This window comes from Lissotriton helveticus, chromosome 3_1, assembly GCF_964261635.1.
Source record: "Lissotriton helveticus chromosome 3_1, aLisHel1.1, whole genome shotgun sequence".
NCBI lineage: Eukaryota > Metazoa > Chordata > Amphibia > Caudata > Salamandridae > Lissotriton > Lissotriton helveticus.
In genome coordinates, this window is record NC_136061.1 from 287,049,155 (window position 1) to 287,072,146 (window position 22,992).

General features: G+C 43.1%; 1 protein-coding gene across 1 annotated transcript in view; it reads right to left on the reverse strand.

Moving 5' to 3' along the window:
• Positions 1–22,992, reverse strand: part of BRIP1 (BRCA1 interacting DNA helicase 1) — a 1,630,984-nt gene that overhangs the window by 494,492 nt on the left and 1,113,500 nt on the right. The gene's annotated exons all lie outside the window — the stretch shown is intronic.

Genomic DNA, 22,992 nt, shown 5'->3' on the forward strand with positions numbered 1-22,992 from the left:
CCTGGGTTGTTTTAAGGAAGGATTTTTAGGACCTGATGGCTGCTCTGTATTCTTTTTTTTTTTTTATTAGTGGCCCAGTCTCTCCTCCATGTACGCTCTAACTTTTTGCACTGTTTTTTCAAGTCATGGGGTGAACCAAGGGGATTTGAAGGGTCCACTTTTTTTTGGTAAGATTTTTCTAGGCAATACTAGGTCCAGTGAGTTTTATATCCAGGTTGAGAATTTCTTGTCTGATACCGAAGGGTCTGAATCATATGTGGGGACTGTGAGTTCTAGTTTGCATCTCCAGTCATCAAGGAGAAGTTTAGACCAAGGTCGTTCTGGAAAGCGTGGGGCCGGTGCCTAGGGGATCTCAGTAATGGTTTGCCATGTGAATGGGCCTAGGAAGTGGTCTGACCACGGGATAGGTAGGGGCTCACTGATATTTAATTCGGTGATGTTTGAAAAGATCGGATCTAATAAATGACCTTGTGAGTGGCTTGAAGGCTCTTAAGGTGGAGATGGTAGGTGGCCAGCTCGAGTGCTAATTTGCCTGCAATTTTGTCCGAAGGATCGTCGAAGTGGAGGTTTAAATCTCCCAGCAGAGTAAAGTTGGAGGAGGTGCTGGTTCGAGAGATGATGGTTTCCGACAGTGAACTACAGAATTGTCCCAGTGCTCCCGGGGGTCGGTACAAGAGAATACCCGAGAATGATTTTAGGGGGGAGAGTTGCATAATAAAGTGGGCATTCTCGCAGTCTAGGATGGGGCTGTCCAGAATGCGGCAGGAAAGGTTGTTTTTGTAGATGATCGCAATACCCCCACCCTTGCCGCTTGCTCTGTCGAGGCGCTGAATTAGGTTTCCCGGGGAAGGGCCTGGACGGTGTCAGGGTCGGAGCTAGAGGACAACCAGGTTTCTGTTAAGAATAGCATATCTTATTGTGTGTCCTGAAGGAGTATGGAGATTTCCAGGGAGTGTTTGGGCAGAGATCTGCAGTTCAACAGGGCCATGCTGACTGAGGTTTTGGTATGAGGTGGGGTTTTCTTTGATACCAGAGTATACCAGCAATGAGCGCAGTAGCTTTGTGGTTCCTCTGGGGAAAGTGAGTGGAGGCATGATGGATTTGTAGCCTGCCTCAATTGAAGTAATACATTCCGTGTGTAGGTTATGGGGGCTAAGAGAAGAGGGGCAGAGGTTCCTGGCCCTGGGCCCGGTCTGGCGCGGACGGGCAGAGACGGGCTTGCCTTCGGCGCGCCCGTGGCGCGTGTCCGCTGCGCGTCGTGGTGGGCATGGCGTTTTAAGCAGTAGCGCTAGAAACTAGAGCGCTAACCTCGTTGCACACAAGCACTTCCGGTCTGCGTGGCCTTCCCTCCACTCCGTGGTGGACCGGGGTAGCGCAGCCTAGTGCCCGTGTGGTAGCAGCAGGAGGTGAGTTTTAAAACAAACTAAAATCAATGCAGCGCTTTTTAAAAATAAAGAGAATCACAGCGTGAAAGTGTGCAAAGTATTAGCTCGATGTGTCCCCAGTTGAGATGATAGTGCACTGAAAGCATGGGTGAGTAGAGGCAGTTCAGCAAGTTGGTAAATAGGCAATACAGATCAGGAGCCCTATGCTCCTACCTCTGTCCCAGATGAGCGTAAAGATACGGATGAATGAGGGGCAGAGTGCTGAAAAGAGTGGTAAAGCGTGGTTTAAAAATGTCTTTAAACCGGAAAACAATTGCAAGATTGCCGGAAATCCACCTATATGCATTGTGTCATGACATTTTAGAGCCAATACTTACTAGATTTTGTTTTGCATTTAGAATGCTAACTTTTTTTATTTCACAACAGAGTGACCATCTTATTTCTTGCTTGTTTTAGAGCTTGATTCTGTCATGTTTAACAATGCTGCTTTTTCCCATATTTTGTTTTGTGCTGTTGTTTCAACTAATTATTTTACACCTTTTTTGTCTGTGCAGAACCTGAATGCCCTTTCAACAATGGTACTTTTTTAAAAATACTAACACACAACTGTAAAAAAGAAGGACAGTGGGTCAACAAAATATGCCTGGATGTTTCTAACACTCCTTTGAGATGGCAATTACATGGAAAACCGTAATCCACAAGAAGCGCTCAAGAGAGTCTGATTGAATGCATGAAGAGATGCGCTTGTCTCTAGGCATAGGCTTACATTGCACTGAAGATGTAGCGGCACCACAAGGGCAGGTCTCGCAATGCCTTTTCTTAAAAGCAGCAATCTCAGTGGGCAGTCTGTTTACAAGGTTATTCGGGCAGTCGGGGACAATATGCACTTGCTACAACTTCCAAATATATGTAATAGCGTTCCGAAAACGAGAAGCCAATTAGAATGTTTATTTACAACTAAGGAAAAAGACCAATTAAAAGGGTTTTAATGGCAAAGCAGAAGACACAACAGGTGGAAACCTTTAGAAAACAGACATTCTGGCGCCAAGATCTTGGGGAAACCAAAAAGGAACACATTGAAATGTAATTTCTTTAAGGATTTCAAAGTATTGCCCACTACCTCTTTCTCTGACAAAATTACAAACTTAATTGAATTGCAAAATTAAAACTTTATATAAAAAAATAAAAATAAAATACCTGTGCATGGTTGATTAGGATAAAGTACAGTAATAATATGCAGTCTCACATGTAATTTGCATATTAAACAATGAGAAAGATTTTAAAATGGATGAAAGTGATGATTTTCTAATTAGCTCTTGAATAAGCAGGATAGTGCTTGCACACACTAACATACTCAGAATGTAACATCTGCCATACTAGAAACACATTTTACTCAAATACCAGAGTGAACAAAGGCATATGATCTTAAGCGATCAACGAAAGTCTCAGTTTAAACACTCAAACTAAAATGCTGCTAACATTTGTATTTAATTAAACTGTCCCTAATGGCTGACGTCATTTTACTTTCATTATTTTTATTATTATTCTTAATTTCATTATCATTCATTTTTCATTATTCATTATTTGTATACAGTACAATCATATGAACACATGGAAGGTCAGTGCAAGAGAATGTTCTAACGTTTAATGAACAATGCAAGGAAGGATTTCGACAATATATATGTTAGGCAACCGGTTGGAAGTTGCACAAGCTAGATGCTAAGGAGTCACAAATAAAGTTAGTAAGGAGCCACAAGTAAAGGGATGCTGAAGGGAGACTGTGCAAGTATACATATACATTTGAAAATACACATTTTATTGGTTTTTAGACGGCTATGTTTAGAAACTGTGCACAAAGAATTAATTCGAAGCGGAAGGCAACAAACGTCCTTGAATGTAAGGTAACATGACAAAACCAACCGAACAAGAAAAAATACATACAAATCCAGGTAGATTGTTAAAGGAGAAATGATATATTTGGGAAGACGAGCATACAAAGAAGAGCAACAGTCTAAGTGGAGGAGAACCATATTATAGAGGAGTTTTAAGAAGAAAACAGCCGAAATGATTAGTTTTTCCCGAAATAAAATAAAGCAGACAGCAATCCCTAATGATAGTATTTGTTTGGAAAACATCGACATAGAACTAAAAATTAAACCAAGATTAAGGGAGGAATTAGCAAGAGTAAAAAGGTAGCGGGCAATTATAAACGAAATACAGGAAGATCACAGATCGATTTTTCTAATGGAATGATTTGAAAAATACTAGAAACCTACGGTACCACTTGGGTTCTAAAAAGTTAGCTTAGTTTTTTCCAGACTAATCCTCAATAAGGTAGCGCTCATTTTCCTACACGGAACACAATGATAATGTATTAAGGCCCATTTCTGTCATAAATCTATAAACAAACAAGAGAGTGCACCATTGGCTGTTGAATACTGCTGCAGTGTCATCTGAAAATTGACCTTATTTCAGAAGTCTGTGAACTCACAATGTGTATGCTGTATTACTCATGATGATACTTCTACAATACTGTGGTTACGAGGGGAAAAGGAATGATGCATGTGCTATGGCATGGCAAGGGTGTTGTGGGCTACAATGGAAGAAAGAAAATAGGCAAACTTTCCCCAGGTTAGGTAGTAAAAGACATCTATAACTGGGGTAACGAGAGCCCCTTCCATGCTCCTGGCTACGTCCCACTCCTCGTGCTGCACTACTATAGCTATATCCCGGTGCCAAAGTAGGACTAGAGGGAAAATGTAGTGAGACGTTTACAGTCAAAAAAGATTGTAGAAAATATATGATCACATTCTTATCCCTTGCTGTATTATATGAAAACGTCACAAGAGGGTGAGATTCGAAGTAGGTACTGTGGATTTTAAGAGGTGCTAATGTGTGATATTGAGGTGAGGAGCCACATGTTAGTACACATACATAAACGTATAGACCAGAGATTTCTCCTAATGCCATTCTTAAATACTTAAAATACCCATCACTTTTAATCTTCAGGGTCTATCCTGGCTACCCCTAAAGGCTGTATTGTCTTCAAAAGTTTCTACACCATCTATAAAGCATGAACAATCAGCATTATAGTGTATCAGACTCAAAAACTGAACACTGTAGGTGGCCAATCTAACACAAGAAACCAGTTTGACAGGATTGATATAAACAAATGCAAACGCGCGAAAATCCGTGTCAAACATTCTCTTGTGTGCTGAATCTCCAGAACAACATCCCTTAACAATCAGGCTTGCACCAGCCCTCCTGCAGCAAGGAAAGGAGCTAAAGGTCTCACTCCTCTTAAAGGAGTATCTATTCAGGCATCAATAAGAACCCTCCCAGTCCCAATGGACCACGCCGGACAAGAATGTCTCTCTCTCTCCCCTACTACCATAACAATCTTGTATTATTACCCTCCCACATTTACCATAGTTGCTGTCTGTTTTAGTGGTTGATAACCACAGTTTGTTTACCAGCTAAGTGTATGCTGAATAGACAACAATAGATACACTTAACACCCAACTGTAAGGAAGCGGGCCATGGAAACTATATAGTGCAATACATTTTAATTAACCAAAAAAAATCACAGTAGGACACACAAGATCAAGTCTGCCTCATGTATCAACACCCATAGTTGCGGTAAAATGCATTAGTCGGCTAATGTGCTATGATGCAATGACAACTTAATAGCTTGGAAAACGGTCTCTCTGTAGAGGTGTGTCTACCTATGTCAACTGCTACTTGATTATTCACAAAGAACAAGTGTTAAATATTCCCGGTATTTGACAAAAGTACACCAATTTGTCATTTTCGTTTGAAATCTAAACAAATAAAAGTACTGCTTTGTCTAGGGTAACTCTCCAAGAAGGTGGGCACAAAACTCTTGCTATCTTGATTCCTTGAGTGGTGTACCAGGTGATGGTAAAAAAAGTGAAATGAATAATCATAATGTTTAAGCGAAATTAAGCAGAAGTCTGTGTCGGGACCTCACATATATCCTTTGACGATTGAGAAATTACATAAAGAACACTTTCAGGTGCTTTAGAGGAAATCAGTTTCATTGAGATCCAATACACCGAAGATTTCTGGTGTGGGTGCAAGGTAACACTGGCAGCTGTGAGGTCGGCAGAATCATCTGGGAGGGCAGCAGGGGCAACAGAATTAGCATCTAAACTGAAGGTGAATTTATGACCTCCTCTTCGTTTCCTGGTGTTAGCCCCTGCTGCCCCCAGACTACTTGGTCCTGTATTCCTGTTTTTTTCACCCTCCCATCCCTTATTTTGTACTGGAGTGGAATTGTTCAGCTTGTTGTGGTTTAATTGTCTAATATGCAAATTTTGTCTTTTTGAAGTTATCTAATGCTCATGCTATATTGTTGTCATATTTGGCAGAGGTGGAGTCGTACTTGGCCACAAAGCAGGTACACACCTTTGCATCTGTAACCAAAAATAAGGCGATTCCTGGATTGATTTGCCTTTAAATTTTAACTCTAGTCAGGCAGTGGTTATGCAGTGTGTAAGGTAGGGCCGGAGAGGGTGTGCGCAACAGTGATTGTCCTTAGGCCTTGTGGGTACTCACTGCATTGCTCTGGGAATGCTGCGAGTTAGTACTTGCACCAAGGGACCAAGGCATGGCCCTCTTGCCCAGGTCGATTTCCCAAACAGTGCTGGGGAATCCCTTTTGGGGTGGCTCTGACTTGGTTGGTTATGGGCTCAGGTTCCCTTTCCTGGGATGAGTTCTCCTTGTGAAAAGTTACATCTGGAGGGCCCAGAGAAGCTTCCTCAGGCCCAAGTCAATTAATTTGTGCAGTCTTCATCTACGCCTACAAATGCCTACACAACATCGGACCCAAATACCTCAACAACAGAATCAACTTCCACATACCCAAAAGAAACCTCTGATCCTCCGACCTCGCCCCACCGGAAACCCTGCGCTTCCACAGCCAGGGCAGGCGGAAGATCCTTCTCTCACATTGCGGCCAAGACCTGGAACGAGCTACCTGCTGACATCAGACGAGCCCCCTTCCTCAGCACCTTCAGAATGACCCTCAAGACCTGACTCTGCAGCTAAGCAGATCTGCACCCCCCTCCCCCAAAAGTGCCTTGAGACCCTCACGGGTGAGTAGTGCGCTTACAAACCCTTGATTGATTAAGGGCCAGGAGGCTGGTTACTCATGACTACATAAAAATGCTAGTCAGGAAATCCAATCTCTCTAGCAGCTGTCAAGCACAACCTCTGTCATGTTAACTGTGATGAAAATATGTATGATATGTGAATGGATGATGGGTTGACATTTTGTGTTGATTTGTGTTTGATGGAAGATGTAATAAATATGGCCGGACAATTATTATTCTGTAAAAGTAAATATCCAGGAGGGCTCAGGTTGTTTCGGTGCTGCTTATTCTGTTGGTACAGTTGCCTATTTGGGGGTTCTTCATCCTGAGTTTGGGTGAGGTTCCCCAAGGAAGGGCATAATTTATCAGACTTTGACCGACTGGTATTTGGACCGGAAATACCCTCCATTGGGTGTTTTTGTCCTTAGAACGAGTGATAACCGCACAAATGTGAGTTTTTGTAGATCTTGTCTTATTTTGAGCACTTATACCAGGTACATTTTTACCATGTTTTCACTGGTGAAATATGGGGGAGGGAAATCTTGTAGGCGCAGAATTTCCCCCAACCTTGCAGGCCTTGATGCACTAATTACTAGTCGCGAAAATCCAGTTGCTATTTGCAACCAGTAAAGTATTTAACAAACTGAACAATGCACCAACTGGTAGGTACACTAAATTCTAATTTGAATGAATATTAATGAGATAGGTCGCATACTGCAACTCACTATGATTGGTGATCATCTCAGGGATGTAGGTCTGCTTGGGTCAGTAGATCACCATATCTGTGAACACCCATCTATAAAGTAAACTTTTTTTAAATGCAGTCCTTAAAGGAAACGAGGTAGTGTTTAAAAAGGAAAAAAAATGGGGGGATAAAGTTTGTTAGAGAATTGGCAGTGGATGTTTACACTGACAAAGGAGAAGGGGTCCCCAGGGGTGCGGGGAAGGAAGTGGTGGATAAGATGCACACCACAGAATTTTAGGTTATTAAGCTGAGTTTTTGAATTTAACAGTTTTCTTCATACTATATCTTGAAAAAAAATAATTGTTCAAGTTCATGAAACATTTGATTATTGCCAGAGACCGAGTTAGAAATGAGATGGACTAAATTCAAAACCATGACAATAGGGATAACGGCATCTACAACCAACCGTCAAACCTCTTGTCAAAGCCAGCTATCTTGATGAGTAGTTATTGAATACCAGTAAGATTTACCAGTTAATTCAAGTTAATACAGCTATTACGGTAAATACTTCAATCTGCTGCCTTCTCTATCCTGCTATTGCTCTGTTCTTGCGACCTTCAACTCGGGTGCCACTGAGCCTCAGTGCACACTCTACTTTGAAATAAAATAATCTAAAACTTAAGAGAGCGTGATCATGCTTTATGTGTGGCATGGGAGTACATACTACAAGATGGGGGGAGAGGGGTAGGTCAGAAAAAAAGTTCTGCCACTAGATTGAGACTCACATGTGCTTCAAGCCTGGTACCACATGCAAAAATGTGCAGCCTTATAGAGTCCGGTCCAATGCCCAAGGTTTGGTTCGAAAAGGGCCTCTGAGAAGGTAAGGCAACATTGTTAGAAGCTTGTTAGTATCCTAAAAATGAGTGTGTCATAGAGTGAGAATCAGTGGAGACCACCAGGATGCATGTCAGAGTCCAGCAAGGAGAGAGAGAGAGAGACCTCATCTTACCCATCTAACCAATCATTCTACTAGGTGAGACCTTGGATGCCTTGATTCAACTATGGCAAATGCCTGTAGGGCATGTGGGTGCTGGCAAACGTTGCATTCGGTGCAAGGTAAGGGTCATACACTCGGGCAAGACTCGCCTGTCACTGCCTGTGTACCCCGTATATCACAGCACGGACAAATGTTACGCGCTTCAGTGAATTTCAGGGAGCATATTTCATGGGAGCAGCAGGTTGATCAGTTTGATCATTTTCCCTAGAGAGTTCAGAGTTAATTAAAGCTCAAACTTTACAAAGGTCCTAAATAAAAACGTGCAAACTTAAGAACCAGGTTTATAGACTATTTTCTTCCCGAAGCACTGCTACAATATTTAAAAGCAAGAAGCCGATAGAAACATTTTTCCACACCTAGATGGTAATCGAAAAAGACAGAGAAGAGAGGCGAGTCTTTAAATTTTACAGCTCACGGCACCTGACAGCGCGTGACCTGGTGTTCTGTATTGACTTTCAGGTGCCAGTCTTGTCTCTAAGTGGTGAACAAAACACTTTCTACGGAGTGGTAAATGGGGCTGAGCTACATTAGGGCAAAGAGAAACACGCGCAGTCCATGCATGAAAGAAAACCAAATTACAATACAATAAAAAAACACGAGAAAATGGTGAAATAAAGTAAGCTTCACAGCTCTCCAGGCTTCGTGCGATTAGCCCATGGGAATGGCCGCAATGTTTGAGCAATTAAAGCCCAGAGTTGTTTAAAACCAACTTGCAGAATAGAATCCAATCTTTTCAGAGGTGATTGTTGGGACAAAAGGCCCCGATTACGAGCTGCACTATACTGGCAGGGTGCAAACTCCGCACTTGTAATTACCATTACTGTGCGGTAATACCCCATCATTACTGTGAATTATGAGTAAGACCCCTCAGAATAGGGAATAACTGTGTGGGCAAAGAATAACCATAAAGATTCCAGCATGATGATTCCTATTCTCACAGGTTTAACACTCAGGAGGTTAATGGGAGCCGGGGTTTCTCTGTCGGGCGGGGTGGGGTGAAGTATACAGACTGGAAAGAGTAGCAGATCAAAGGGGGGCAGCAGCGTAGCGTGGGTTGCCCCCCCCCCCCGGGTAAGGCAAGTCTCTTTCCACTTTCTTTTTAGGTCGAGGTAATATACGGTCTGCCAAAGGCAGATCCGGAAGTCTGAGATTTTATGTTACTTAGTGGGACTATTAGTCCCGCCTCTGCTTTTGGCTCTCTCCTATTGGCTGGCTTCCTAAATGGAGGCCAGCCATTAGAGGAGAGAGCCGTCCCTCCGAATAGGCTCCGTCTTTTTCGGATTTGGGGGCGTAAGTTTTGCTGTTCTTTAGACAGTGACATCGTCTGTCACTCAAAACAGCAAAACCACGCCCCCGAATCCGAAAAAATCGGAAGCTGGCTTTGCGGACAAGCAAATTGTCGCACCGGGCGCCATTAACGGTAAAACTGGCCCTGACAAGAACTGGATTGACTTCTGTAATATAATCATCTTTAAATTAAACACATAGCTCCGTCTGGAGAGGGTCATTATTAAATGCCCATAAATACTGCCCTTTGCAGCAAATTCAGAGAGCAACTCAACTGAAAGTATCTCTAACCTGAAACAGCTACGAAGCGGCCACCTTCTATTAGAAGAAGCAGGCAAGTCCCTCCATGGCAGCGCTGACAGTGACGGTGCAGCCACTTTCAAGTAACAGCTCAAATGACTGAAGCTTGGCTGACCTGCCCAGGGTCACACATGGCAGCAGGAGCAGGGCTCCTCCCTCCCGACTCACGACGGGTGCACACCGCGCTCACGTTAACGCCGTCAGCACCCCTGATAGCGAATATTACAGATTACTGGGCACCATGGAAATAAATAATTCCCAGACTTTGGACCGCAGTGCTATCTAGTGGTTGTGTTAGCTCTTGTGACACGCCGAGTGTCGTGTTTGCGCAGCTGTCAGAACCTCACAGAACGTAGGATGCGAGGCCCGATAAGAACTGCCCCTTTGTGTGCCCAGCTCCGAGGCTGTAGGTTCATTTTGGTTTCCGTCTTATCCTGGGTTATTTTCCCCATTGCTGTTGTTGGTAAATTCAGTTTGTTCGCCAATAAAAGTTACTGTATTTTAAATAGAAAAGCAAAACGACATGTATCAAAGTGTAAATGTAGGCATGACAAAGCCAGTCGGTCTGACCCTGGCAAACTTTTAGGATTATTGCTTTATTTTAAGAATATACCACAAAAAAAAGAAACGCAAAGAAAAAATAACCTTGCCCAAACCTCATAGCCATCTGCCTGCCATACATTTTAATTAAAATACGTATAAAAATAATAACCACTGTAAATGGTGTTGTTGATACAGTAGTACAAGCATGTTCTCCCAGCCATGTGCACGTAAAACTGGTATAGAAACCCTTTAATTTGAAGGCATTTCACAGGAAAATATTATCCTTATTAGAACAAATATTTGCGTGAAGTTACTGTAACTTGAAGACGTATGCTAAACACATAAGGGGGAGCCAAAATAGAGGCTAAAGAATGGAAATTAATATGGACTGGCAAAGTGTGAGGTTTACCGGCCTGCCACTGAGGCGCACTTCTTTTTTAGGCGGATGTGCACATGTGATCAGTTCAAGTGCAATCCCTCACAGTACAAGATAATGGCTTAAGCGGGTTGACCCACTGCCCTATGCTGTATAACTTGGGAGAAAGGAAACAAACAGTTAATGATAACCTAATAATCCATTGATTAGGATGGCTAATCCTTAATCACCTTTATGTTTGTATAGGTGTATTTGCATGTATTTCTTTGTATTACACGAAAATATAGAAACCCCGAAAGCGGTCTCTAGGCCAAAACTAAAAATTAAGTCCAGGTGTACTCGCAGTCAAGAGGTCTCCCACCCCGTGGCGCCTGCCTGGTCACACTTTTGGAAGCGTAGTACAGTGAGCAGATCTCAAAGGCCACCCGTGTTCATTCATAAGAACAACTCACAGCCAGTTACCCCGGCTGACATGGCCCAACTCCCGCCCCTATATTAAAACCACTAAGTGCGGCCCGATCTCCAAAGTATAAGCATGAACACAGTAAATCACTTTAGAATTTACCCCTTGCGTCCCTCACAGGGGCTACCGAGAGGAGGGGCTCTCTCAAAGACATGCAGCAGAAGGAAGAATGGTGTGATGTGTGGTCGGGGCAGCAAGCGCGCGACGACTAGGCACTGTTAGGGAACATGTATGTACTGGAAAATTCACAGAACGAGCAACACCTGAAGCGGCCCCTGGCACAGAATTAAAAAAATATGATAACTGTTGGACAGGCCTAGTCTGGTGCAACATGCACTGCACCTTTAATGTTACTGGTTCCCCACTCTGGCAATGCCTATTCTTCTTAACATCCACAAATATGGGGCGCCTAACCAAGTCATGCAAGGTATTCAGCAATATCGAACTATTGTGAGGGCTAAAGATGGAAAGGAACAGCGTGATTAATCGAATAACGACCAGGCAGCCTGTAATAATACTCTCCAGGCCAAGCGAAGGTAGAAGAAGCGCTTATTACCCAAGTTACACCTCCAAGTTACCTCACGGCGACCGTATCTCTGTCACCAACATTCTAAGGTGAGCTCCCGAACATTCCAAGAACAATAGAATGCAGGGGGGGAGTGGTGAACCAAGGGAATGAAAGATGGAAATACCAGCAGAAGGTAAAAGGATGAAATACATGGGATAATTATAATAAAGCAGGTATAAAATAAGTTACATTACAACACAACCTCAGCGGAAAGGCCAAGGAATGGAGGGGGCAGCAGACAGTGAACTCTCTTCTCGTTTTCTGCATTGATGGTTTGTGTGAGGAGATGGCAGTGGTGATCAGGAAGAGAAATAGGCCTTGATGAGCCCTGCGTGGGTGGTACAACTGGCCCGCGACAGAGAACCGCTGGAGGGCCTAGAGAGAGTCTGGCATCCGCTGTCACTACAGCAATGGGCTTCAGATACCACCGCTCTCAATTCAGTGCCACTAACTACCAAGCGCCAGGAGCATCCTGCACATTCCCTCAACCACCTAGAGGTCACTCAGTTACTGGCGTGCGCTACAAGAACTCATGCCAATAACCCAATATGTTTCTGAATGAATATATGTAATAGAATATTATAAAACATCATGTATAGTAAAACAAAAATCTAAATTGGCTTTTTTTTCATGCAGTCATTTAAAAGTAGAAACGATAGTATGGGTAATGCGACAAACTTTTCTTTCAATTGAGAGTAATTTATAAGTGCATATAATTTTACAGCCAAGTTACTTCCTTGAGTCTGCGTCCTTGAGGCGTTATAAATAATAACTTTGTTTCAACAACTAAATTGCACTAACACTGTCAACCTCGAAAGATCTTGCTGCCTCAAGGGTTCACGAAAGTGCTTAGACACCTGCATCATGGTACGAAGCGCTATACAGATAAAGCTAATAAAGCGATAAATAGTGCAATACTGGAATTCTTTTGAGAACATGATAAACAAAGGCGCGCGGTGACACTAACTTTTCAGACACTCACCGTAGCGCTTGTGTGTCAACCATGTTGATTTTGCCATGTGATTGTGGCTACCCTCGTCTTCCGCTGTCTCATTGTGCACACTCTAAACTCAGTAAATCACGACACAGAGACTGGGGTGGTGCTAACTTAACTGACTTCTGCCTCCTCCCCACCCCCCTGTTGCCTCGTGCTCGCTTTTCTACCCCCCCCCCCGCTTTGGGGGTGCAGGGACTGTATTCGTATAAACTAATAATTGCTTGCGGAAACTGCACGTATGATGCTCGAGTCTCGCACTTTGAATGAAGCTCGTCATAGAACAGTCTTCAGCTCTGCCAGTTTCAGTGGGGCACCATTATAACTCTAATTTTGATCGCGCATATCTGTGAGTCTTCGCTTTTCGCTTTAATCTTATGGACTCTGATGGTTCAGGAGAGTGGATTGTTTTTTTTAAGTAATGTGTTGTAGTGATTTTATCTAGGAACCCGAATCGATATTACCCTTACATGGCTATAATCAATAATAATCGATAATATCCATATAACGGCATCAGAATCAGAAGTCACCCTTGCAGTCACAAGGCCCAGCAAGAGTAACTTCCTTAGGCCCCTAGAAAGCACAACGAGTTCTTTCAACATACCAAACCTCCAGCAACCTGGGAAATCCCCATGTGCTTTGTTTTGATTTGTAATAAGAACTCCTGCGATGACTGTAAGAACGGCCAGTTCTTGGTGACATCTTTATTGACGTCTTATGTCCACCCTTACGTCAATCCCGGCACCTTTCAGGTATAAATATACCAACGCTGCCTTAAGCAAACACACGGTGGTGGTGAATATTGGAGCCGAGCAGCTATCTACTTTCCGAGAGCCCAGCAGATGCGAGAAGCCCACGGACGCTGCCCCTCCTCTTTTGACGCGCTGAGAAAGAAGCTGTCTTTTCTCCTGCCGAGAAAATCCAGCCTCCGGCTTTTCCAGCCTACCCTTGCGGGTGACTGGGATATCGAGTCCTGAGAGAGAGAGATACCAGACCTCCTACATTCTATTCCTTTTTTTTTTTTTTATATTTTATTGGTTTTCTTCCCCCCCCCCCCCCATTTTCTTTATAACATTAGCAGGGCACAATAGTTACAATCCATTTGCAGCAGAGAATTAAACATAGTTACAGACAGAGAACAAAAACCAAATATATATAAACTATTCCCTCCCCCCCTAAGGATCTGAGCCTACCTTCCATCGAATAAAGGGTTCCCAAATTTGTATTCCCATCTTCTTACCATTTTTCCCCCTTCTGGCATATATAGCTGTTTCTAACTTTTGTATAGACATTACTTTGCCTAACCATTGATGATATGTTGGAGGATTAGGGTCTAGCCAGGCCGAGGCCACAATCAACCTCAGAATCGCCATTGCCACAAACAAAAAATATTTACAAGTCGGCTGCTCGCCAATACTTAAGCCCAATAAAATAACTGCTGGCGTTAATTCTATATTCGAGGACATAGCAATCTGGAAGAAGTTCGCGATGTCCTGTTTCAATTTATCCAAGTGGGGGCAACTTGCAAAAATATGTAGCAAATCTGCATCTACGTTTCCACATCTAAAACAAGTATTTCCAGTCATACCACCCCACTGAGCAATCTTAGCGGGTGTGTAATACAAATGATATAGTATCTTGTAGTGCTGAGCTTGCAGGGACGAAGAACACAACACTGTCCTGCCCATTTCCATTGATTCAATAAAAATGTCCCTGCCCACATCTAGATTCAAATTTAAATCCATAGACCATTTATCTCCCCATTTCTCTAAGTCATCCTTCTTTGTTTTCGTCATTTCTAAATAAAATCTCTTAATCGTGCAGTCTGAACCTTTTTCAATAAGATCCATTAATACATTTCTTTCAAAGCCCAATGCGCCCCCTTGCTTATTTATGAGACAGCTTCTTATTTGAAGATATTAAAAAAAATATTTTGAGTCCAAATTAAACCTCTTTTGCAATTCTGTGAATTGTAGTATGCCATGGGGGCCCATCATGTCTCCAACTTTTCTTATCCCCCGCCTATCCCATTCTTGAAATACATTATCCGAGAAGACCTCGCTAAGAAGGGAAGGATTATTTTTTAATCTAGTATAAAAACTATACTTCCCAATTCCCACCTTTTTAGATATTCCTTTCCATATGTTGTGTGCAGCTATTACAGTCTTAAAGCGTGTTCTTTTAAAGTAACTGCCCTCAGAGAATCTTAAAAAAACATTTTCGGCATTCATACCAAGAGCCAGGCCATAGATGACAAGCGATCCAAAATCCTGCCAGCCCTCCTCTTCTGCTCCTCCAATCAAACCCACCATACATTGTAATGCCGCTGCCCAGTAATAGAGCTTTAAATCAGGTAGTGACCAACCCCCTCTTTCCCGCGGGAGCGACATAAACCTCAGGGCCCTCCGCGTCTTACCTCTTGCCCAGACAAAGCGGTTGACCATTTGCTCACAGATTTTGAACCACTTGTTATCGAATAATAGTGGAATTGCTCTAAAAATATACAAATATTTGGGCAAGACCAACATTTCAATGATATTGACTCGTCCTACTAACGATAAGTGTAGATTTTCGTATCGATCTAGATCTTTCTTTACTTTGCCTATGATTGGAGCGATGTTTTTTTCCACCAAGTTATCTAAGTCCGCTGAGATGTTAATGCCTAAATAGGACCCTTCATGTACAACACGGTTATCATTACAAATAGCCATAAAGTTCTTGATAATCTGGGTCTTTAAGGTATTCAACGCATAACCTGATACCTGTCCAAACTTGCGGGCCTCCCCCTCTAACATAACAATTGCCTCCGTGGGATTTGGTGTTATCACCGCCACATCATCGGCGTACGCGAGTATCTTGCAGGATCCCAATATTGTATTCAATGGAGTAATGTCTGGGCATAGCTCTATCCTACGGATCAAAGGATCCATATACATGGCAAACAGGAGGGGCGAGCAAGGGCACCCCTGCCGTGTGCCTCTCTTAATCGAGAATTGACCCGTAATGCCCCCGTTGACTCTTAAAGCTGCGACCGGGTCCCTATACAGAGTTTTTAGGGCTTTCACGAATCCCTCCTTCATCCCAGCTCTTATTAAGATATGCCACAAGAAGTCCCAGGAGACCCGATCAAATGCCTTTTCAGCATCGAGCAACATTACAGCCATCGGGTCTCCTGTGACTTCTGCGGCATCAAACATGGTTATGACTTTCCGGGTGTGATGTGTCGTCCCTCTGGCAGGGATAAAACCATGTTGATTACTGCTAACCAAAGGAGATATAATATCTGCAAATCTTGTTGCCAAAGCTTTTGAGTATATTTTAGTATCGTTATTCATCAGCGTGATTGGTCTATAGGACCCTGGCTCAGTTTCTATCTTCCCTTTTTTTAGTATTAAGACAATGTCTGCGCCACTCCAAGATTTAGGGATAGATTCCCCGGATTGTGCAGTTTGTATAGTCCTAATTAGGTCTTGCCCTAGACTCTCCCAAAAAATCTTATAGAACTCTAGGGGCAGTTGATCCGGGCAAGCAGCCTTTCCAGAGGGCAGGTTGGCCATGGCTTCTTTGACTTCATTATGTTCCAACACTTTCTCAAGGTCTTCTGCATCCTCTCTAGATACCCTGACAACCGGGACACCCTGAAGATATTCCCTTATCTCTATAATATTGCTAGGGTATTGCTCATCGTACAGGGTCTGATAATATTTCCTAAAAACTTCCCTAATTTCCTGTGAATCTGAGTGTAGTTTCCCGAATTCATCCCTAATCTCCCTGACTGTCCCCATTGCTGCTATCTGCCTGGTGCGCATGGCGAGTACATGTCCAACTTTTTCACTAAACTCGTAGCATCTCTCCCTTTTCATAGTGAAGTTCTGAGCTGCCTTATTCGCCATATCTTCTTCCACTTCACTTTTTGCTTTCATCAATTCTATACTAGCTTCTTTAATCAATTCACCCCTTATTAAAGATTCGTAAAGGTGTTCCTCCACCTCTAAGACAGCCCTCTCTATGTCACTATCCCTGATTCGTGCTACTTTCCTTTTGTGAGCGCTAAAACTACATGTCTCGCCCCGCGCTCCAGCCTTGAAGGCATCCCAAACTACTCCTACTGGGCACTTCCTCTGTTGTTCTCAAAAAACTCGCAAATCCATTTAGACATATGCTGTATGTAATTATTATCCAGAAGGAGTCCTCTTTCAAAGGTCCAGGTCCTACTTACTCTAATTCTCCCTCCCAACTTCATTGTTAATATTAAAGGATTATGATCGCTTAAAATACGGGGAAGCCTGTCAATTTCTAGTCTATTCATTAAATCTGTTGAAACCAAAAAATAGTCTAGTCGAACACAAATACGGTGAGGTGCTGAATAATATGTGAACCCTGTTTGACCCGATTTGATGCTACCCCAAACATCTTGCAAAATATTATTCTCTAAGAGATTGATGAGGGCTTTATATACTCTTTTCTTCCTCCCTTTATAAGACCCCGTTGACCCTACCCCCAACCCATCTGCCCCATTGATATTTAAATCACCTCCTATGATAATTTGAGATGGCCAGCCCACTAATTCTGTATCCAAGAATTGCAAGATTTCTGGGTCGTCCTGGGTTGAGCCATATACTGCTACTAAGGTTGTCCATACGCCGTCTATTAACGTCTCAGCCATGGCCCATCTGCCCCATTGATCCTCTAATTTTCTACCGATCACCACATTTTTACTCCGTGAGAGGATAGCTACCCCTCTGTTTTTAGCCCCTAGCTTAGATCTTGCTATCAAGTGAAATCCTAATTGATTAAGACAGAACTCCTCAGTGTTCATTACATGTGTCTCCTGTAAAAATACATAATCTACATTCATCTGCCGGAGACGAACTGCTATCTTTTGTCTCTTTTGTGAATCATTCAGGCCACAGACATTCCATGTTACGAATCTAACTGTCATATCTGGATGTTTAAGGGACAGCCTGCTAACTGCACGCTGCTAATACTCAACTTAGGTGGTCTATTCTTTCCAGGTTTTATCTCAAGGTCTATCCCAATACGTTTATACCTTTCGTTGCGTAGTCTATAGTGATAGTTCCTGTCTGAATCATATTCTTCCTCTTCAATGTTCTTGTGCCCTGCCCCTTCACCCCCCTCCCCCTCCCCTGACTACCCTCCCACAGGTTCCCACCCCCCCTACAGGCAAATAGGTCAACCAGACCTATATCTGGCCTACGGTGCCGATGGGATGTCGCCCCTTCACCCCCCCGGTGCTCATATTGATCTCAACGAGTGATGCCCCCCCTAGTATTATCACTCACTCTCACCTCAGCTACCCCTCATACTTCCCCAACCCCGAGAAAGACAAATACGAAAACCCCCTAAACCAGTGTATATCCACCCCTATTCCCTAATCTTCAAATATACTGGGATATCGAGTCCTGAGAGAGAGAGATACCAGACCTCCTACATTCTATTCCAAAGGTACAGTGCTGACTAAACCCTTAGAGAGAATTCTTGAATCAGATTCTTGGCAAAAAACGTACTTAACTTAAACTGCTACTCACTTACTCCTTCCCACGTATTAGGCTTAGGTCAGGTACACCGGGGTAGGCGTATTTAGAAGCATCAGTTGAGTACGTTAGCTAATGTATATATGCATGTATATATTTTATTCATTTTAAGTATCTTATGGCTAAGAAACCATATCAATGCTTTTACAGTATTATTTCATAATACTCCTTTTACTGTACGCACTTTACTTTATGATAAGTATTGCAATTGTGGCAATTCATTTCTCTTGCATGAGAAGGAAGACTGATCAATAAATAATATCTTTTATTGAAACACGCCCGTCTCTCCATTCTCTGCACTCTGGTGAAACTAAGAACGCACGTCTGACTGAGTGAAATAATTGTCCAATGTTTTCACACGACTCTAGAGATATACTCTTATTCTGAGGGAGCAAAGTTGTCATGTTTATGTGGTTGTCGGAAGCTGAATCCCTTCTTGTCTGAGCCAGGGAAGCTGATCACTTCCTATTCAGTCAAGAAAGTTTCCAGTGACCTCTGGAGCTAGCTGGCGCAAAAACCCAATTAAGTCTAACATAGTCAGTAGAGACCTAGAAGACCTCAGTCCTACGTCTACACTGCTGTTTATGTTATTCCAATGCGCAGGGCCTATAGGGAAAATAGGAACTACACTACAGTGTCTCCTGGCTGTTCTGTGTCTGTGCATCATGGAGGGGGGGGATGTCCCCACAAACACTATGCTCCATAAACCGCACTAAGTGGGAGAACCCCAACCTAGATAGTGTGTGTGTGACAGTGTGTGAGACAGTGTGTGTGTGTGAGACAGTGTGTGGTTGTGACAGTGTGTGTGTGGGTGTGACAGTGTGTGTTTTGAGCCAGTGTGAGTGTGAGCTAGTGTGAGCCAGTGTGAGTGTGTGACAGTGAGTGTGTGTGACAGTGAGTGTGTGTGACAGTGTGTGTGTGTGTGTGACAGTGTGTGTGTGTGTGACAGTGTGTGTGTGTGTGACAGTGTGTGTGTGTGTGTGACAGTGTGGGTGTGTCAGTGTGTGTGTGTGTGACAGTGTGTGTGTGTGACAGTGTGGGTGTGTGACTGTGTGTGGGTGAGACAGTGTGGGTGTGTGACTGTGTGTGTGTGTGTTTGTGTGTGTGTGTGACAGTGAGTGTGTGTGACAGTGAGTGTGTGGGACAGTGAGTGTGTGTGGGACAGTGAGTGTGTGTGGGACAGTGAGTGTGTGTGGGACAGTGTGCGTGTGGCTCTGTGTCCGCGAATACTTTCTACTACTCTCTAATGCTCAATTATTGTCATTGTAAATGACAGTACCATTTATTTATGTTTTGAAAAAAAATGTCATGAGCAATGCCAATAGCTCTACCTTTTAATAATGCCGAGACCATTGCATTGTAAATGCTTGTTAAATTTTGCGCCCCTAAAAATGTTGCATCCGGGGCAACTGCGGCAGGTAGTTCCCTGGCAGTGGGGAGCTTTGCATACTCCCCTCTTGGCGTGGAAAGAGGTCATGAGGGACAGTGGTAGAGGGCTGGCTCTGTTGATGTCGAATCCTCAAGCGATTTTACCAGCAAGTAATGTCGGGAGCAGTGTTTCAACTCTTGGGAAAACCAAGCCAGCCGTGCTCCAGTAGAGCTGTATTCTACACAGGAACTATTCTACAAACCCATTTCTCCTGCTGGGGAGGATGTGGTGTAAACCAACGGATCGTAACAACACATTGTTGTTTCAAAGTTTCCATTCTCCACAGCTCATTAAAAACGTGCCTTATTCTCAAATGCTTCGCATCTAAAGGATTTCCTCAACACCAGAAAAATATAATCAAGATATGAGTCGCATTAAAAACCGATTCTCAGAACGAGGTTACCCTGCAGAGATCATAACCAAAGCTGAAGCACGAGTTCAGATCGTACCGATCTTTTAATCTGCAAGCCAAAAACTCCCATCAACCGAATAGTTTTCGTGTCTAAATACTCGACTAGATCTGGAAGTATAAAGAAAGCCATTATTAAAAGATGGGAACTGTTACAAAATAAACCTGATTTCGGCAATTCATTCAAGGAGCGACCATTATTTGTGTTCACTAGAAGTCCTAACCTCAAAGAATCGTTGGCAGGCAACAAAAACATTGATAGCACCTTCGGCGTAGGCATGAGAAAGTGCAACAACTGCACCCATTGCACAATGTTATGCAACAAAATGTTGTCACTCATTCTAGAACAGGAACCAAAGAGATGCTACGACACACGTTGGATTGTAATACCATTAATGTCATCTATTGTATCAAGTGTCCTTGTGGGCTCTTATACATAGGAAAGACCGAAAGGAAAATCAAAATCAGGATTAGAGAGAGCAAAAAAGCATGATACGTACAAAAAATACCAATTCCAATCTGGTTGTACACCGGTTAAAACAAGATCACAACATCTCGGAAGTTAGATTTTTAGTATTAGAGAAAGTGCATCCTAAGGTAGGCACCGATCCTAGTCAGCGATTATCCCAGAGAGAAGTTATGTGGATAAAAAAATTTAACACCATGGAACCATATGGGTTAAATGACAAATTCCTGAATCCTCTGTACAGGGTAAATGTTGATTTGCTGTAAATTAGCTGGTGTCTCAGATTCTAAAAGACCAAAAGGATCACTGCAAATCTTCCATTACTTTATGTCACATGCTTACCTTTCGGAGCGGGTCATCAAATAAGAATAGTCAGAGATCTTCTTTTGTTTCCTGAGGTGTGCCATTACCACAATTGCCACTCAATTCTAATATGGATGAGGCGTTAATTTCAGTCAGAAATTAGTAGACTGCAGATGCAGTTTTGGTTGTTAATTATCTATTGTAGCAACGTCTTGTCTTTCTTAATTATGGGAATTTATAACTATGTGTCCTGTAGGCCCTCCAAAAACATCCAAACTCCTTGTTACAATTGTCAACACAATTGTAATGTAATATGTAGAATGTTCAATTCTGTGGCATATTGTTCAGTGTCTTGAGGTCTAGGGTGTATCTTAAAGTCTCTCTTGTCTATTATCACTGAAACTAGAAAATAGTCAGAGTAAAAGGTCTATGGTCTTTTGATTTGTTGACACTTTCTCTACAGTTAATTTTTGTAGAAAGGAGCGAACATCTTGAATCAGCAGTCCACATAAAGAGGTTTGGACATGTTCAGAAGTGAACTGTTTCGGGTCTGTTTAAAATCTTGAGAGTATATTTATTGTGCACAGATTTGAGCAACCGTTTGTTCTTTGGAGTCTTTCTTAATGTTCTGCCAATCCAAAAATGGATTGAAATGTTTCTTCCCAATGCTTGAAAGTCTGGATAGTGGAATGGAATTTTAAACTGGTAGCATGTCAAGAAATGTCAAGTGCCACAGAGGGTTGGTCCTAAACTGGGACTAAGTGAAGTAATTTAATGGAATTCTTAGCTCATTATCAGTATTTATATCATTTATAGTGCGTATGAATCACCCCAGTTGGGGTATATTCACGCTGTAGCAGCACTTGGGAACAGTCAGGGAAAGGTGGATCCGAACAGTGAGACTTTTTCTGAATGACAGGTAGTTGGTGCAGAGACGGATGTCCCTGGGTAATGAATTCCAGAGTTGGGGTGCTAGGTACGTGAAGGATTTGCCTCCTAATCTGGTATATTTTATGCGTGGTACGATTAGGAGATCTTGGGACCCTGACAGGAGAGTACGGGTGGGGGTGTATCTGCCCAACTTGTCTGACAGATATCTGGGGAACTAGACCAGAAAAGAACATATCAAGGACATATCTACCTCCCGCTGTTTTGCGGGCGGTAGGGAACCACACCCGCATTTTAAAAATCGCCACTTCATCCCGCTGTTTTGCGAGAGGTAAGGAACTGTTTTTCTCCTAGTGCCATTGTAGGGAGCGCCATTTTGGTTAGCGCTCTAGTGCTCGGGCGACTGCATCTGCCGGTCTATTTTAGGAGGGGCAATGCAAGCGTGCAACGCGCGCACGGAGCGGGCGCGCCAGAGGCAAGCCCATCTGCGCCCGTCCGCACCTAGCGCCAGCCATGCTGTTCGTGTCAGCCTTGGCCGGCTTACCTACTCCAAGGATGAACTGGTTAGTATTGGTGAGAGGACTGTGGAGGGGGGAATTCAAGTAGTTCAGTCAAGGGGATGTGATGCAATACAGTGTGGATTTTTAAACTGCAGGTCCCTGATTAAACACTTCCAGGAGGTGTCCAACATGTTAGAAGACATGGACCTGGATGTATTGTTTCTTACGGAGACGTGGTCTAACAATGACTCCCTGGTAGAGCTAGGCCTTGCCTGTCCAGTTGGTTATAAGCTGTTTCATAAGCCTAGGCCCTCTGGAAGAGGAGGGGGCGTCGGTGTCCTGTTTAAAGAAAGATGTAATTTTGCTCCATTACAGGTCGAAGAGGTTGCAGTGATCGAGCTACTAGGCTTCTCATTACAAGGTAGAAGGGGAAGGCTTCTAACGGGAATGGTCTGTTATAGACCGCCGGGCCAAGATACACAGTATCTAGAACTGGCCGATATCATTACTACCCTGACTCTAACATATTCCAGAATGCTGCTCCTAAGAGATTTTAACCTGTGGGATAACGAGTCGCTAGGAAATCATTTGAGAGATCTTAGGCAAACCTGTGAAAATCTCGGCTTAAGTCAGTTACTACGCCATCCCACTCACCTAGGAGGGCATGTGC